The sequence below is a fragment of the Phyllostomus discolor genome, chromosome 3 (genome assembly GCF_004126475.2).
Source record: "Phyllostomus discolor isolate MPI-MPIP mPhyDis1 chromosome 3, mPhyDis1.pri.v3, whole genome shotgun sequence".
Classification (NCBI taxonomy): Eukaryota; Metazoa; Chordata; class Mammalia; order Chiroptera; family Phyllostomidae; genus Phyllostomus; species Phyllostomus discolor.
Genome location: NC_040905.2, coordinates 41,566,168 through 41,584,826, shown reverse-complemented (window position 1 = coordinate 41,584,826; position 18,659 = coordinate 41,566,168). Strand labels below are relative to the sequence as shown.

The 18,659-nt window shown below is 36.4% G+C and overlaps 1 pseudogene; it reads left to right on the top strand.

Moving 5' to 3' along the window:
* Nucleotides 1-14,364: 14,364 nt before the first annotated feature.
* Nucleotides 14,365-17,512, top strand: LOC114491630 (annotated as a pseudogene).
* The last annotated feature ends 1,147 nt before the right edge of the window (nucleotides 17,513-18,659 follow it).

Genomic DNA, 18,659 nt, shown 5'->3' with positions numbered 1-18,659 from the left:
GAGGGATGCATCAAATACCACGACTTAGCTCCAGTTGCGTTATCACTTCCACTCAAGTGAAAATGTCCTTGAAGCCAAGAATATGCATTCCTGCAAGTGCTCACCCTCAACATATGGCAACATGAGGCCAAACGTCAAGATGAAAGTGAAGAAAATCAGACAGTTGCCCAGAAATTTCCAAATACTGGCAATATGTCTAGATGAATGACTACATTTTTTTTTTGCTTTTCATCCACCCTAGTATGTAATATCTAAAGTTGAAGTTATCTTGGTGGGTGCCCTGACTTGGCAGTAACAGGTGTAATAAGCTTTCTAAGATCATGGCCTACAGTACTGTGAATACCAATATCGATACATATGGATTTCTAAACACTCATTCTCTGGTGCCCCTGAAAAGACTCCAGGACCGTTACTGGCAGCTCTTGAGCTTTCAGTGCAAGGTCAGATCATTGATCATCTCTTACTCCTGTTCCTCAGTGTCAACCCTGCCATATGGTTGGCACTCAATATGTGTCTGGTGAATGAAATGAAATGACTAACAATGCAGTGGAAACTTAACCACAATGGCTGTTACACTCAAAAGTATTTCAAAAGCTAAGCCAAGAAAGAGTTTTAAAAATGTACTGCTGAAAAAAAGGAGCTAATACAAATATAAAAAACAAGACATAAAGTCAAGTAAATCAGCAACTGGACTGCTTTCATAAAACTGGTTAGCATCTTTTTTTTTTAATCACCCTTTGCCCACCTCCATCTACTCCCACCACCCATTCCTCTGGCTACTACCACACTGTTGCCTGTGTCTATGTGTTATATACATGGGGTCTGTCCAGAAGGTATCCAGCCATGTGATATGAAAAATAGAGACATTTACTGAAAAAGATATAAGACACAAGAAACATCGTACATAGGACAGTGATATCTCAGTCCCCTTCAAAGTGGACCTTACATAGTTCTCTCAATCGCCATCAGCTGCCCTGTCATATTTTCCTGAATCTCATGGATGGTCTGAAATATCTTCCCTTTCAAAGGTGATTTTAGCTTTGGGAAAAGCAAAAAATCACAGGACACTAAATCTGGGCTGTAGGGGGGCTGAGTCACCAGGATGATTTGATGTTTTGCCAGAAAAACTCTACATGAGACAGGATGCATGAATGGATACATTATTATGATGAAACTGCCAATCACCAGTTGCCCATAGCCGCGGCCTTCTGAATCATCCAAATAGTTTCTGTGGAGGAATGTTCAAACTTAGCATAAAGTTTGAGGTAGACTCATTGCTCTACTCACTCAGACACTTTGAATGTGATAACCGCACAGTACACATGCTTACTCGATGGCATCTACCACCCCCACTGACAAGTACAGTGAAGTTGTCATTGTTTATATGTGCACATTGCAGTCCCCTCTCCTTAGCTGCCAGGTTATGATGTTGAGTAAACCATTCTCGATATATTAACAATGGCTGAACTTTTCCTGAACAGATCTCGTATGTTTTTTTGCTTAATCCCTTCACCCTCTTTTGTCCAACCCTCCAAACTCCTTCCCCTCTGACAGCTGTCAGTCTGTTCCATGTATCCATATTTCTGTTTCTATGAGGTTAGCCAAAAAGTCCATTTAGGTTTTTTCCACAAAATAAAAGACACATTTTTTATTTTCACTGATAATGTTATTGATTTGGGTATTTTGAGTATGTTGGCTATCTCCTGCTACTTGCTTCTAGTGGGTAGAGGTCAGGGGTGCTGCTGAACATCTTCCAATGCATGAGACAGCCCCGCAGCATAGAATTATTTGGCTAGGATGTCAACAGTGCCAAGAAACTTTGCCCACTTTTGACATGTTTGATCACTCACAGCCCCTTCTCCATACACTGCACAAATCCTTTTAGGATTTCAGTTGTGTTTTTACCTTTCTTAAAACAATAAAACAAAATACTCCAACATGTTGCATATATTCTTCCATCCTCAATATTAAGATGGCTGCACAAAAATTCACCAATTTTGGTAAGTTTTTAAAAATGCATGCTATATGAAAGCTGTCAAAATAAAATCTAACAACATTGTTTCACATGAAGTTAACTAAGCACTACTAGAGCTATCGTTTGGAAGAAACTAAATGAATTTTTTGGCCAACCCAATATTTCATTCATTAAGTTTATTTTGTTCATTAGATTCCATATATAAGTAAGATCATATGGAATTTGTCTTTCTCTGGCTATTTTGCTTAGCATAATAATCTCCAGGTCCACCCATGCTGTCTTAAAAGGTAAACTTCCTTCTTCCCTATGGTCAAATAGTATTCCACTGTATAACTGTAGCACAGCCTTTTTATCCACTCATCTACTGATGAACACTTGAACTGTTTCCAGATCTTGACTATTGTAAATAAGGTTGCTATGAACATAGGGGTGCATATATTCTTTTGGGTTTCTTTGGATATATTCCCAGAAGTGGGGTCACTGGGTCAAAAGGCAGTTCTATTTTTAACTTTTTGAATTAACTTTATACTGTTTTCCACAGTAACCATCTACAGTGCACAAGGGTTCCCTTTCTTCCACGTCCTCCCCAGCACTTGCTATTTGTTGATTTATTAATAATAACCTTTCTGACAGGTGTGAGGTAATATCTAATTATGATTTAAATTAGCATCATTCTGATAATTAGTAACATCGAGCTTTTTTTCATGGCTATGGGCCATCTGTATGTACTCTTTGGAGAAGTGTCTGTTCAGGTCCTTTGCCCACTTTTTAATTAAGTTGTTTGTCTTCTTGGTGTTGAGTTGTATAAGTTCTTTATATATTTTGGAAATTAATCCCTTATCATATGTATCATTGGTGAACATGTTCTCTCGTTCAGTGGGCTGCCATTTCATTTTGTTGGTTTCTTTTGCTGTGCAAAAGCTTTGTAATTCGATGTACTCCCACTTGTGTATTTTTTCCTTTGTTTCCCTTGCTCAAGGAGATATATTGGCAAAAGTATTGCTATAAGAGATATCTGAAATTTTACTGCCTATGTTTTCTTCTATGAATCTTATGGTTTCATGACATACATTTAAGTATCTAATCCATTTTGAGTTTATTCTTGTGTATAGTATAAGTGGATGGTCTAGTTTCATTTTTCTGCACATATCTCCAGTTTTTCTAACACTATTAAAGAAAATGTATATTCTTACCTCCTCTCTCAAATATTAATGGACCATAAAGGGGTGGGTTTATTTCTGGGCTCTCTATTCCATTCTGTTGCTCTATATGTCTGTTCTTGTTCCGTGGCAGTTTTGATTACTATGGCCTTATACTAGAGTTTGCTATCAGGTAGTGAGATACCTACAAATTTGTTCTTTTTTTGCAAATTTGCTGAGGCTAGGGGTCTTTTTGTTGTACCATACAAATTTTTTGGAATATTTGTTCTAGATCTGTGAGATATTCCATTGATATTTTAATAGAAATTGCATTAAATCTGTAGATTGCTTTGAGTAGTATGGACATTGTAATGATGTTGATTTTTCCTATTCATAAACATGATGTATCTTCCACTTATTTGTATCTTCTTCAGTTTCTTTCTTCATTGTCTTATAATTTTCTGAGTCGTTTACCTCCTTGGTTAAATTTATTCCTAGGTACCTTATTTTGTTGTTGTTGTTGCAATAGTGAATGGGATTGTGTTTTTTTAATTTCTCTTTCTGATATTTCATTATTGGTGTATAAGATGCCGCTGATTTCTGAATATTAATTTTGTATCCTGTTACTCTGCTGAATTCATTTATCAGGTATAGTAGATTTTTGGTGGAGTTATTAGGGTTTTCTATATATAATATCATGTCATCTGTGAATAATGACAGTTTTACTTCCTCATTTCCAATTTGGATGCTTTATATTTCTTCTTCTTGTCTGATTATGTGGTTAGGCCTTCCAGCACTATGTTGAATAAGAGAGGTAAAAACAGACATCCCTGTATTGTTCCTGATCTTATGGGGTACATTGTTAGTTTCTGTCCACTGAGTATGATGTTGGTTGGTTGTGGGTTTGTCTTATATAGCCTTTGTTATGTTGAGGTATGATCCCTCTATTTCTACTTTGCTGATAGTTTTTATCATAAATGGGTGCTGGATCCTATTAAACCTAGGTTTTATTTGCGGGGGGGGGGGGCGGGTAGTGTAACCCCTACAGACACAAAATTACACATAGCAATTAGTAAGAACAGTTCAATGGGCAACATAAGTTATAAAGGAGTTTCTTTATAATTCCCTGCAGAGAATATTTAAGAGGACCTTACTCCCTATTCCACAGTAATGTTGAAATCTGTCCCATCTCTCCATTTCCTTCACTTATCCCAGCAAGTCAGACTCTCCTGATCTTCACCCCTAACTCCCAACACACTGGGTTTCCTCCCAAATCCCACAGGGCCTTTTTCTTCCTTCTCCTCCTCCACAGATTTCCCTCAGCCCTTTATTGTGTAGATAAACTTAACTTCTTTCCACATACCAATTATCTCTCCCCCTTAGGGGGAGTGCAGAGAAGGGAAATTGGGTTAGAATGCAGAATTGTCTTTGGCACACTAGATGAGTATCAAATCTGTATATATTTTCAGATTAATCATTTTTGTCCTGGTGCAGTAGTATTTTTATTCAGTTAATAGGCACCAGCCTTTGATGTATAAAGAAAATGAGAACCTATAATGTGTTCAGTATTCATAAACACAATTTATTTTTTATAGCCATCACAGATATTTCAAGGCATAGTAAAGCTCACATTGATAGATGATTTATCTTCTATAGTGAGGTAGCAAGTCAGGTAATAGGATCATATGATTTCTATAGTAGAGAGTTGGTAAAAGGTGTTTTACAAACCTGGTATCCTTGAGCTTAACAATTTTTAGGCTAAAGTTTGTCATGCTTTAGATAGCATTTATTGGTGGAGGGTAAATTAGCAGCCTAGTTTATGATAACTGTAAACACTCGGACAAAAAGAGATGCTCAAAACTAAGCCAGGTATTTCACATTTATTTTCTGGTGGCAGCACATGCCAAGTGACTACTATTTCTAGTGAAGGCTCTTGAGGGAATTCTTTTATTATTTATAAATAATAAAAGTGACACTGGTTTGACACAGTATTTTCTGAGGTCCCTTCCTGCTCTGAGTAAAGGACTTCAAAAAATTATCCCAAATATAGGTGGTAGAAATGTGTTTATTAAGTACAGATGATGTGTAGGCAGTGATTGGCTATTGTCCACATTGTGAAAGTCAGATTAATTCCAGAACAATGCAACAATGCAATAAAACTAAGCACATAATTAGAATGAAAACCAGAACATTATATATTCTTACTGGAATTTCAGATATTGTTGATTGTATTTGAAGAATTCTGAAACTTTAAAAACTATATTAGTAGATATAGTATAGCTGGACTAATATTTTCTCTCCCTGCTTCTTCTCATACCTCTGTACCTGTGCTCCCTATCCCCTGTCACAGCCATCATATCTTGGCAGAAAATGGTTTTCATCTAACACAGGTTTACTTTTAAGTTATTAGAACAGCCTACCGGACACCTGTAGCATTCCTCCCCAGAATCCTCTTGGCCCTGATCTTTACTCTGGCCACCGCTGCAGTGGGTGACCTGTTCTGTGTAGTTTAATCAGATCAACATAACTCTTAGGAGTCAGAACCTCATCCCAGTCAGAAACCTCTTGCTTTTTCTCCACTCTGAAGAATTGCTGGGAACTCACTTGGACATTCAAAACCAGAAACATGAGGATGATAATGCCTGAGATCCTCCTTTAGCACTGGGATGTGGGAGCATAAGTGCTTTCTGGTTTGCCCAATGGGATCAGCTTGGTGGCACATTTTACAAGATCCCTCAGGGTGGACCACCAGTTGCCAATGGCAGAAGCCAACTCTGCTGCATAGTTTTGCACAGGCTTCCCCTCCTTCAGTGTTTTACTCCCTCATCACGCACCTCTGCTCCACACGATCATATTCCTAAGAAACTGTGGGCCCAGGAGTGTCCATCACCAGCTTTGGGAGACACAGCCTAAAGCATGTCTATTTCACTCTATTGGGGTTCTTTTTATTCTTTGGTAAGGAAGAGTTACATAACATCCTTTCTATGCTCTTTTATTTGTTTGTGTATTTTGACTAGCAAAAACTTACGCTTTGGAGAGGGAACTCAAAGATCTACATATGTCTAATTAGAAGGTGCTAGGTACTATGAATGTTGAACAACTGAAACATGGCTACTCCACACTGAGATGTGCAATGCATGCAAAATACACACCAAATTTTGAAGAGTTAGTACATAAAAATGAATGTAATAATTGAATGAAATAATATTTTACATATATTGGCTTAATAAACAATATCACTAAAATTAACGTTACCATTTTTTTACATTATAAATGTCAACATTAGACAATTTAATGTTACATATGTGGCTCACATTATTTTTTTCCTGGACACTTCTGTAGATGAAAGGAGGCTTAAGAGACATGAGTCAATTGCAATGTGCTGACTTTGAAACTAATTAAAACAAAAGCTATGTAAAAATTATGAAACAATGAGGAAAATTTAAAAAATTGCCTGGACATTTGATGTAAGGAATTTGATGTAAAGAATTATTGTTAACTTGTTTTTTAGGTATGATGAGAGTCTTAGCTCTATATTTGTTTTTTTTTAAAGTTCTTATCTTTTAGAGATATTCGCCCAAATATTTATGAATGAAATGGTATGATGTTATGTGCTTGTTTCAAAGTAAATCACGCATGGGGTAGGGAGGAAGTGGGTAGGCATATAAATGAACTAAAACTGGCTTTCATTCAGTAGTTGGTAAAATTAGGTAATGGTACTGTTGCCGAAAACTCAGTTCTGCTTGCAAACAGCCAGTCAAGTAGTATGCAAACAAAATTTATAAGTACTCTCTCAAGTGAGAGAATGGGCCTTGCAGAGGTTGGCAAGATAAGCCCCAGGTTTGTTTTGAGGACTTGTATATGATCTGCAGGGTGGGTTGAAGGTTAGTAAGATGTTTGGTGATAGGAGTTACACACTGACTGGTAGATAATGTTGGTGCTGACCATGCCTGCTTCCCCATTGAGGATGTGACCACCTAAACCTAAGCTTGTGTAGGGGTCTGTTTCTTGGGTCCTTATCTTTCACTCCAGGCAACATCTGGTCTTCCATCGGTAAACAGCTACTGTGAAACAGCTATGTGACCAGAGGCAGTTAGTCAGAATTATTTGGGGCTGCTTTTTCTGTTAAGAAAAATTCCCCTTCCATGCTTCCTCCTTCTTCTACATTTTCTAAGTTCTACCTAACATTACCTGGGTCTATTATCCTGTTTTTGTATCTGTTTGGAATTTTCTTTGATTAAAAAAAATGACTTATCAGAAGAAGAAAACTTTTGTCAACATGTCTTGATAGCAAGGCACTCACTTGCCTATGGGCTATGTGTGCAACTGGCGTATGTACAACAAAGTCTCCATGTCAGTTCCTTCTCAGCCTCTTGGCAAGAAGGCTGTCACCTGATGCAGTTTTGTTGCTGTACATGTGTACATGTGGACAAAATACTAGGGGTCCTCATGGCCTGGAGAAGTTGACTAAGTTATGTGAAGAGAATTAATGTGTATCCAGCTCCAGACTGATCTTGGTAGAACCCAAAGAAAGGCAGCTCCTTTTATATTTTACACATATAATATAAATAGTATATTCCTAAGTATATTTATATAAAGTATAAATTCACATATATTCTATTTATTTGTTTATAAATGATATATAAAACATTTATATTATATATAGCATTTAAATAGATATATGAAACATATTTTTATATAAATATATAATTATAAGCATAAAAGAAGTTTCCTTTTATATTTTACCTTGGGTCCTATTCTTCTCTCCAAATCATTTTTCTTTTTAAGATTTTATTTATTTATTTTTAGAGAGGGAAAGGAGGGAGGGAGGGAGGGAGGGAGAGAGAGAGAGAGAGAGAGAAACATCAATGTGCGGTTGCTGGAGGTTATGGCCTGCAACCCAGGAATGCACCCTGGCTGGGAATCAAACCTGGGACACTTTGGTTCCCAGCCCACACTCAATCCACTGAGCTACGCCAGCCAGGGCTTCCAAATCATTTTTATTAAAATGCTCCTAAAATGTATATACTCACTTTGTCCTTGTTAAACATGTTTAGAATCTGATGTTCTATCCTGTACACATTTTAATGAGTCAATGGCTATGTTGCAACAGTTATGAGGCAGAACAAGACTTAATTTGACTGATAAGAAATGAGAAATGTTGGATTCTACAGGCAAGGACTCTAATAAAGCATGTCTGAACAAGGCACTCTGGTAGACCGATATTCTGTGGCCCCCCTTTTTAAGCTTCCAGTAAAACAACATGCAGGAGTAAGGAGTAGATTTGGGAATGGGTGAGGGTGATGGGGAAGTGGTGCATCCCTTTTTGAACACTGTCTCAGAATAAAATGACCAGCAAAGGTCATTCATGCAGAGTATTTTTCATCTGCTTTTTGATCCCTGATTTAAAAAGTACACTGGACTCCATGGCGCCTTAGCCTGGGAAGTCAGAACTCCACCACTCTAGACTGGGCAATTATGATTGCACAAACCACCTCAGGCTGCACTGTGCATGTTAAATCTGTCCAGAGTAGTTCCACTTAGATAAAATGAATAACCCATTCTTAAGGCTCTAATTGAGGCTACACTGCAGTGTTTTTACCTTGCTTTCAGGGGGGCTTCTGAAAATGAAGAATCTATTAGACTAAGTGCTCCTCACGGGATTTAAATCATAGAATCTAGTGTCTGTACCTTGGCACATAGAAGATGCTCAATAAATGTTTATGAATAAAAGGATGACCCTTATCTCTTACCTAATGGATTATTGATCCCACATCTTACACAATAGAAGTCTCTACTTCTACTGTAGTACCATTGATTTATAAACTGAGTTGCACTCAAATCTTAAAAGAACTAAAAACTTTTTTTTTACATTAAACTGTCCATGTTCTGGGACCCACAGACTCACCATATGTTACTGCAAGAAGGTATCTTACATTCTATCTAGACCAGAGGTCTTCAAAGCATGTCCTGGGGAACTGCACAGTTCCATGGATAGCTTAAGAGATGTCTCAGGGAACTGAGGAGTCTTCACCTCCCTCCATGTCCAGCTTGAATCCAATTCAAACTTATATTGAGGTTATTGGAAGGAGGGAAGAGAAGTGGTTCCTGGCCTTGAATAGTTTGAAAATCACTAGTCTTGACAAACTACTTCGTTTTATGGAGAAGAAATCCAATTCTGGAAGGATTCACTGGTAAGTGCAACCTTATACTATCAGAGCAAAACCAAGGCTAGGACTCCTGGTCTAGATTAAAACCCACCCTTCCTCCCATAATCAACTGTGTTGCTCCCTGGTACTGTCTGTTTCCCGAAATGGATTCTAATGCTCCTGGGGATGGGAGCAGAAACCTATATTTCCTTTGAATTCTATCTCCTATTCCCAGTGGGATTTTAGTAAGTGTTCAGTAAGTTATGTGTGGACTAACTGACAGTGAATGGAATCTAAGAGGTATGGAGGCTTGAGAAAACCTTGGGGCTTAGCCACCCAGGACAAAGGTAAGGTTCCTAGTCTATCAGACAACATACCCACATTGTGCTGTGTAACTTGGAGACAGGGTTTTGGTAAACAGCTGCATGGATCTATCAGTTTCGTAGTGCTTTAGAAAAATGTCCAGCTTTGAGAGGGATTGGAAATAGATCACTGGGATTCTTTGTATACTTTAGAAAAAATGAGGATAAGTGCTCATAATTTCTTACTGACAGCACAGAAAAATAAATACATGAGAACTGAGTTGGTGAATTAATATAGCAATTAATGTCAACTGTGTCTGAGCTAGAATCAAGTTGACCTCACTGCATATTAAAAAGTCATTTAGCTTGCCATTTTTTTTTTCTGGTTTGCAAACTTTTGTAAAGGAAGGGTGAAGAGAGTTCACTGGTTTGTGGGTATGCTTTGGAATCAGTGTATTTTTTAATCTCAGCCTCATCAACTACTAGTTATATAACCTTGGACAAGTTTATTAACCTGTCTGAACTTTATTCTCCTCGTCGGTACACTGGAGATAATGTTTCCACAATAGAGTTTGATATGATGATGAAATGAGATGTTACATATGTAAGGTTTTACACAGCACCTTGCTGGGATAAGTGCTCACCCACGTTGTGAATGTTACTGTATCATACACTGAGAAATCACACCATGAAGGCAGACATTTTAGATTCCTGTTCTAACTATGGCTATTGTTTCTTTGTTTACAAATGAGAGAACTTGAGGTCCCCAAATAATGAAGATTTGCTCCCTTACTTGTGTCAGTTGGCTACTTAGTGTGCTACTGATGTGTGCTTTAATGTTTAATAACATTCATGTGGTTTAGTCTCTAGTGTGTAAGGAAGCCATTGAGGATGTGCCTTTCAGGTCTCCCCCTTCAGGAGTGCCATTGACAGAAGGCCCCAGTTGGGCTCTGAAATCCATCTGGGAATAGTGCTGAGGCCCCACTTCCCACAGGCTGCTTTCAATCAATGGTTAGAAATATGAAGGTGGGCTTGTTCCTGGGCAAGAGAGGGCTCCTCCATTGGGTGACTCTGGTGAGAGGATCCTTTACTGGTCTTGCTGAACTGACTTAGACCTACACTGAAGCCTAAGACTTTTCAACCTCTTTTCCTTTCCACTCTCCTTCACAAGGATCAGACCTACATTATGATCTGTCAGTTATCCCAACTTCCCCCGGCTCTCTTTCCATTCATTCTCACAGGAGTTTTCCTTAAGAAAATACTTGTTTCTACCAAACATTCAAAGAATAATTAATGCCTATCCTTCTAACTATTTAAAGTATTGAAGAGGAAGAAATGCATCCAAACTAATTCTGTGACACCAGCATTACCCTGATACCACAACCAAAGACATTAAAAAAAAAAAAAAGAAAATTATAGGCCAATAACCTTGATGAATACAAGTGTAGATTTTTTTTTAAGCAAAACATTAGCAAACCAAATGCAACAATACATTAAAAGGATTATACACTGTGACCAAGTGGGATCTATCCCAAGGATGCAAGGATGGTTTGACATCTATAAATTAATCAACATGATACATCACAGTAACAAAATAAAGGATAAAAACCATGTGATCATCTCAATAGAAGCAGAAATTTCTTCTGACAAAAAATTCAATCTCCTAACAAAGTGCATATAGAATAAACAAATTTTAACATAACAAAGGCCATATATAACAAACCCAGAGTTAATGTCATACTCAGTGGTGAAAAACTGAAAGTCTTTCCTCTAAGATCAGGAACAAGACAAGGATGCCCACTATCACTACTTCCATTCAGCATAGTATTAGAAGTTCTGGTCACAGCAGTCAGGCAAGAGAAATATGTAAAAGGCAGCTGAATTGGAAAAGGAGAGTAAAACTCATTATTTGTAGATGACATGATACTATGTATAGAGAACCCTAAAGCCTCCACAAGAAAACTATTACAACTATTAAATGAATTTAGTAAAGTTGCAGCATATAGAATTAATTTACAGAAATTTTCTGTGTTTTTATACACCAATAATAAATGATAAGAAGGAGATATTTGCCAGTGATATATCCAATAAGGAGTTAATATCCAAAATATATAACAAACTCATACAACCTTACACCAAGTAAAACCCAAACAATCCATTAAGAAAATAATCACATTTATAATTGTATCAAAAAGCATAAAATACCTAGGAATAAATTTAACCAAAGAGGTGAAAGACCTATATTCTGAAAACTATAAGACACTGAAGAAATTAAAGAAGATCCAAATAAACAGAAGTATATACTTAACTCATAGGTTGGGAAGATTAATATTGTTAAAATATTCTTACTACCTAACGCATTATACAGATTAAATGCAATCTCTGTTAAAATATCAATGGCATTCTTCTCAGAATTAGAGCAACTAATCATAATATTTATATGGAATCAAAAAAACCTGAATAGCCAAAGAAATCTTGAGAAAGAACAAAGTGGAATGTACCACATTCCCTGATATCAAACTATACTACAAAGCTACAATAATCAAAATAGTATGGTACTGGCATAAAAACAGATATCTAGGTCAATGTCACATAATAGACATCTAAGAAATAAATCCTCACTTATATGGTCAATTAATCTACAATAACAGAGGCTAGAATATCTAATGGGGTAAAGATAGTCCCTTCTATCAGTGGTGCTGGACAAACTGGACAGATGCATGAAAGAAAGTGAAATTGAACCACTTTCTTATACCACATATAAAAATAAACCCAGAATGGATTAAAGACTTAAATGTAAGATCTAAAACCAAAAAAGTCCTGGAAGAAAACACATGCAATAAACTATGTGACACTGCTCGTAGCAATATCTTTTTGGATATGTTTCCTTGGATAAGTGGAACAAAAGAAAAAATAAACAAATAGGACTATGTCAAATGAAAATTTTCTTCACAGAGAAGGAAACCATAAGCAAAATGAAAAAATAAACTTACTGAAGGTAAGAAGATATTTTCCAATGATATATCCAATAAGGAGTTAATATCCAAAATATATAACAAACTCATACAACCTTACACCAAGTGAAACCCAAACAATCCAGTTAAGACAGGTTCAGAGGATTTAAATAGACATTTTTTCAAAGGGGACATACAGATGACCAACAGACATATAAAAATATGATTAACACCATTAATTATCAGAGAAATGTGCACCAAAACCACAATGAGATTTCACCTCACACCTGTCAGAATGCCTATCATCAATAAATAAACAAGTGTTGGCAATGATGTGGAGAAAAAGAAACACTTGTGCACTGTTGGGATTGTAAATCAGTGCAGCCACTGTGGAAAACAAATTAAAAACAGAGCTGACATATGACCCAGGAATTCTATTTCTGGGTATTTATCTGAAGGGAAAAAAATTAATTCAAAAAGATACACGTACCCCTAGTTCATTGCATAATTACTTGTAACTGCCAAGATATGGGAGCAACCTAGATGTCCATCAATAGATGAATGGATAAAGAAGATATGGTATATATACACAATGGAATATTATGCAGCAATAAAAATGAATGAAATCTTACCATTTGCAATGGCATGGATGGAACTAGAGGGCATAATGCTAAGTGAAATAGGTTAAACAGAGAAAGACAGATACTGTATGATCTCACCTATCTGTGGAATATTAAAAAATAAAACAAATGAATAAACAAAATAGAAATAGATATGTAGATGTAAAGAATAAGCTAAGAGTTGCCAAAGGAAAGAGGGGGAGAGGATGGAAATTTAAAAGACTGAAAAAATTAAGAAAAGAAAATACTTGCATGTCCAACCCTGCCTTGAAATCTGCTTCTTGGAGACCCCAGGATAACACACTGTGACCTCACAGAGAGCAGGGCTGAAGAAAGTAACTGGTCTTCTGACACCTAGTGCATCTTGGATATCTCACTGAATATAACGGTAATGATCAAAGAACCCCAGAGCCATTAGGGTACCCACAGAGATAGCATGATTTATTCAGCCTGGTTGTCTTCAGAAAACAAACACTTCAGCAATTGGAAACAGATGGCTGTCTCTTGGTTGAAAGTCTTCCACCTTGACCACACATCCCAGATTTGTCTCACGTTCTCAGATGTATGGAACTTCTCTTGATGTTAATAACCAAAACCATCAGCTGTTGGATGCCAAGCTGAAGTTAGAAAACAGCTCTGATCAAGGCAAGCTCTTTGCTAACTGGCCAGAGTAAACAGTATTTTATCTTAAGAATAATCTTTGAGGAAACATTAAACCCTTCTTTGGGCAGGGGAGTAGGAGACAGGGAAATAAAAAGCAAGTTGCATTTATTAAATATCTTAAAGTACAGAAACATTACACATATTAGCTTTACTTAAAGGGTCCTATGAGGAAGATGTTACTGTTTCCTTTCTCTGAGCAAGGGAATTGAGGGCTAGTGACTTGCTATAAGTCATAGAACAACAGCAACAAAAAAGTCATCTCTGGGCACACATTTTTTTGGAATCAACAGCCCACACTGATGCTTCTGTTTTTATGGAGCTGGTTTTTGGTTATTTTATAGTGTGGACCCAAGAACTTGGACCAGAAATCACTAACCAATGTACTGATTTTCCTTCACGATTAGAGAATGTGCTTACTCACGACATGGTCTGCACGGCACTAAAGTGACAGGAGGCACAGGGAGGGTGAAGAATGTCTGAAAGAAATAGTGAGGCATTTAGGGGGTGCTTGAGGGGAAATTATTTTGTGTGGTATTCACTTTAGTCGCTTTCACAAGGATTTATGAATCAAAAGTATTTTGAAAATGTTACCCTGAGGACTATCAGATGTCATATGTGACCATGCCTGGGTAAGCAGAGCCACAATTATTCAGGCAATTTAAGTCAACTCAGTTTTTTCCCCTTAATTTAATATTTAGCAAGACAGTGTTTGGAAAGGTGGTGGCAGATATCAAGTAATTGTAGGGAAGAATACGGTGTTGTAGGAAGAGCATTTGCCTGTCTGTGGGAAGACCTGAGTTCTTGTTTTGGCTCTAGTGTGAATCAGCTGGGAGATTTTGAATAAGTCACATTACAGTCTCTTCAGTCTCTTCATCATAAAATGAGAGGGTTGGATGCAATGACTCTCTGAAGTCCTTTCTAACGCCAACATTCTATAACTTGATGATCCTGGCCCAGATTGGCTGAGGACCCTTGTGATAGGCCTTGAAGAGTTGCCAACTCCCCTCTGAGCCGTAACCATCTTGGCTGAGCATGCTTCATGCCTTCTGTCCTCTTCTGTGCCAGTCACAGGCATTCCCCTCCAGTATGGGCCCTGGGGCCTCAGCCACATGTCTAAATCTGTGTGTGCTCCAAGATCTGTTTAAAAACTATCTAGTCCTACAATCTGAGGTAATAAAAAATTACAGGAGCCATATACTAAACCACAGGAGCCTATTGCAATAAAGGTAGTCTGAGTAATCACAGTAGTGGTAGTACTGTGAATCTCAAATTCTCACTTTCATTTGAAGTAACTTTCGTTAGGGTGCCTTAATCAGAAGCCAGGGGTGGCAGGTGGTATGTGTACGTGTGCATGTGTGCATGTATGTTTGGTTACCTTTTTAGGTGTTCAGAGTGAAGTTAGTTCGTATTTCCAGAAGTTGCATTTCTCATCATAGTTTCTGGTGATGTTCTGCTGCAAATGACATGGAAGTTGGAAGGTACTGTGGTACAATGTGTATTCCCATTGACCTCCCCTCCTCCTGTCATTTATCTTAGTGGCATTTAATGGGAAGATGTGATGGTTCCAAATTCCATACTGGTTTATTCTTATCTTTAAATATCTCACATTTGTAAGACCTAATCATAGCTATCTATACACTCCACTAAATCAAATGTAGATAAACTTAAAATAAGTCTCAATGCTCCACATAGATCTTTGTTGAAATAAGATTTATATTTGAATATCTTAGCTGATAAAAATAATTAGAATGGTTCCTTACCTATCCCTCTCTAAAAACTATCCTAAGATCAGGAACATGACAAAAATATCCATTTCAACCTTTGTTTGGTACCCCCCACCCCAAAACATATCCTCTCCACTTTGATTCACCATTATATTGGTGTCTTAACCTGCACCATAAGGCAAGAAAAAGAAACAAAACATACCTGATTGGAAAGGAAGAAGCAAAGCTGTCTTTATTCTCAGAAAACATGATTATCTATATATCAAATTCAATGGAATCTATCAAAAATTACTAAAAGCAATAAATAAGTTTTGAAAGGCTGAGAAAACAAGATCAGTTTACAAAACATAATTGTATAATGCAACAATCCAAATAGAAATTCTTAAAAATATAATTTAATATAGCATCTAAGATATAAAACATTTAAGGATAAATCTGGCAAAGATGAGAAAGATCTGTACACTAAAACCCACAAAACATACCCAAGAGAAATTAAATACAATCTAATTAAATTTATAAAAATATTCTGTGTTCCTGGATTGAAAGACTCAGAATTATTGAAATCTCAATTCTCCCCAACTTTATCTATGAATTCAATGCAATTCCAATACAAATCCTAACATGCTTTTCCTTTTTGGGAGGGAGAGGTAAAATTGACAAGCTAACACTAAAAACCTACAATGGCTAAAATAACTTTGATAACAAACTAAATTGGAGGGCTAGGACTACCTGATTTTAAGACTTATTATAAAATTGCCCTAATCAAGCCAATGTGGTATTGGAGTAATAATATACAAGAAATTAATAGAGTTAAATATAAGAGCCCACTAGTAAGTCCACATATGTAAAAAAACTGATGTTCCACAAAGGTACAAAGATAATTCAGTGGAGAAAGAACAGTCTTTTAAAGAAATGGTACTGAAACAATTGATTATCCATATGTTAAAAACATTTTTTAACCTATGTTTTATACCTTACATAATAATTGACTCAAAATGGATCAAAACTTCTATAAAACTTCAAGAAGAATACAGAGGGAGAGAGCTTTTGTGACCTTAGGTTAGGTAAATATCTCATAAATACATCAACACAATGATTCATAAAAAAACAAATTGTTAAATTGAATCTCATCAAAATTAAAAACTTCCATTCTTTCAAAACACTAATCACTAAGAGAATGAACAGATAAGCCACAATTTAGAAAAAGTATTTGCAGCCCTGTCTGGTGTAGCTCAGTGGATTGAGCACAGGCCTGTGAACCAAGGGGTTGCCAGTTCAGTTCCCAGTCAGGGCACATGCCTGGGTTGCAGGCCATGGCTCCCAGCAACCGCACATTGATGTTTCTCTCTCTCCCTCTTTCTCCCTCCCTTCCCTCTCTAAAAAATAAATAAATAAAATATTTTTTAAAAAAGATATATCTAGCTCTTTACCTCCCTGGCTACTTGAGGATCAGCCACCATTATGAACAACAACACAGTAATTACTCAGACCAAGGAGTCATGACCAACAGACGACTTCAGTGGAAGCAAATGGTCATCAAGGTTCTTCACTCTTGGAAGGCAACAGTACCTCAGAGAGAAGTTTGGGGAAAATTAGCCAAAATGTACAAGACCGAGCCAATCTTTGTTATCTTTGTGTTTGGATTCACAACCCAATTTGGTGGTGGCAAGACAACTGGCTTTGGCATGTTTTATGACTCCTTGGATTATGCAAAGAAAATAAATACATAGGCTTGTAAGATGTGGCCTGTAGGAAAAGAGAAAGACCTCAAGAAAACAGAGAAAGGAACAAGAACAAAATGATGAAAGTCAGGGGGCTGCAAAGGCCAATGTGGGTGCTGCAAAAAGGAGTAAAGATTCTTCAGTGACTTCATATATGGTGATTGTGTAGATTTTTTGTGAGAGGATTAATAAACTAAGAACTTAAAAATGATATATCTAGAATATTTTTTAAAACTCCTAAAACTCAAAAATAAGAAAACAGCCCAATTAAACAATGAACAAAGATTTAAAGATATATTTTACTAAAGGAGATATGTAGAGAACAAGTAAACACATGAAACAATGGTCAGCATCATTAGTAATTAAGAAAATGCAAATTAAAACTGCAATGAAATACCATTACATGCCTATTAGAAGGGTCACCAATCTAAGGTCTAAACATAATACATGTTGATGAGAATGTGGAGGAACTGGAACAGTATCATGGTATTAGTGAGAATGTAAAACAGTATAGCCAATTTGTAATACACACCGGCAATTTCCTAAAAAGTTACCATATGATCCAGCCACTTCATTCCTAGGTATTTACCCAAGAAAAATGAAAGCATAGGTCCATACAAAGACTTGTACATGAGTGTTCATAGCAATACTTTTTGAAATAGTTCAAACAAGAAATAATGCAAATGTCAATCAACAAATAAATGAATAAGGACACTGGTATATCCATATAATGAAGCAACTAAAAGAAATGATTTATTGCTGTGTTATAACATGAATAAATCTCAAAATAATTTTGCATAAGTGAAAGAAACCACATGTAAATGATTAAACACTGAGTAAGTCAACATATGTAAAATTTCAGAAAATGCAAACTAATCCTTAGGGTCAGAAAGCAGACAAAGTGGTTGCTTGGGAGTAGAGGCAGGAGGTATGAAGGAGTGGGAGGGAAAAATGACAAAGATATCTACAAATATATATTACCTCCACACATTTCCTGGTAGTGTGAAATGTGTGGAGGTAATAGATCATTTCATTATGTTGATTGTGGTAATGATTTCCTGGGTGTATACAAACAGTATACTTTAAATATGTGAAGTTTATTCTAGGTCAATTATACCTTAATTAAAAAAGAACAGTATAATATCAAAAACTAGTTAAAGATCTGGAAATAATGTTAAAATATATAAACCTCTGGCAAACTGATCATGAAAAAAAGAAAATCCCATAAATAATATGCTAGAAACAGAAATATTAATATGTATAATGATAAAACACATTAGAAACTAAAAAGGTAAATGAATAAAATCAATTTTATATTGATACATTTGAAAGCATATAAAGAGCTTTAGAAAATATAAAATTACTCAAAATTAGTAGAATAGTCCACAAGATCAATAATTATTAAATATATA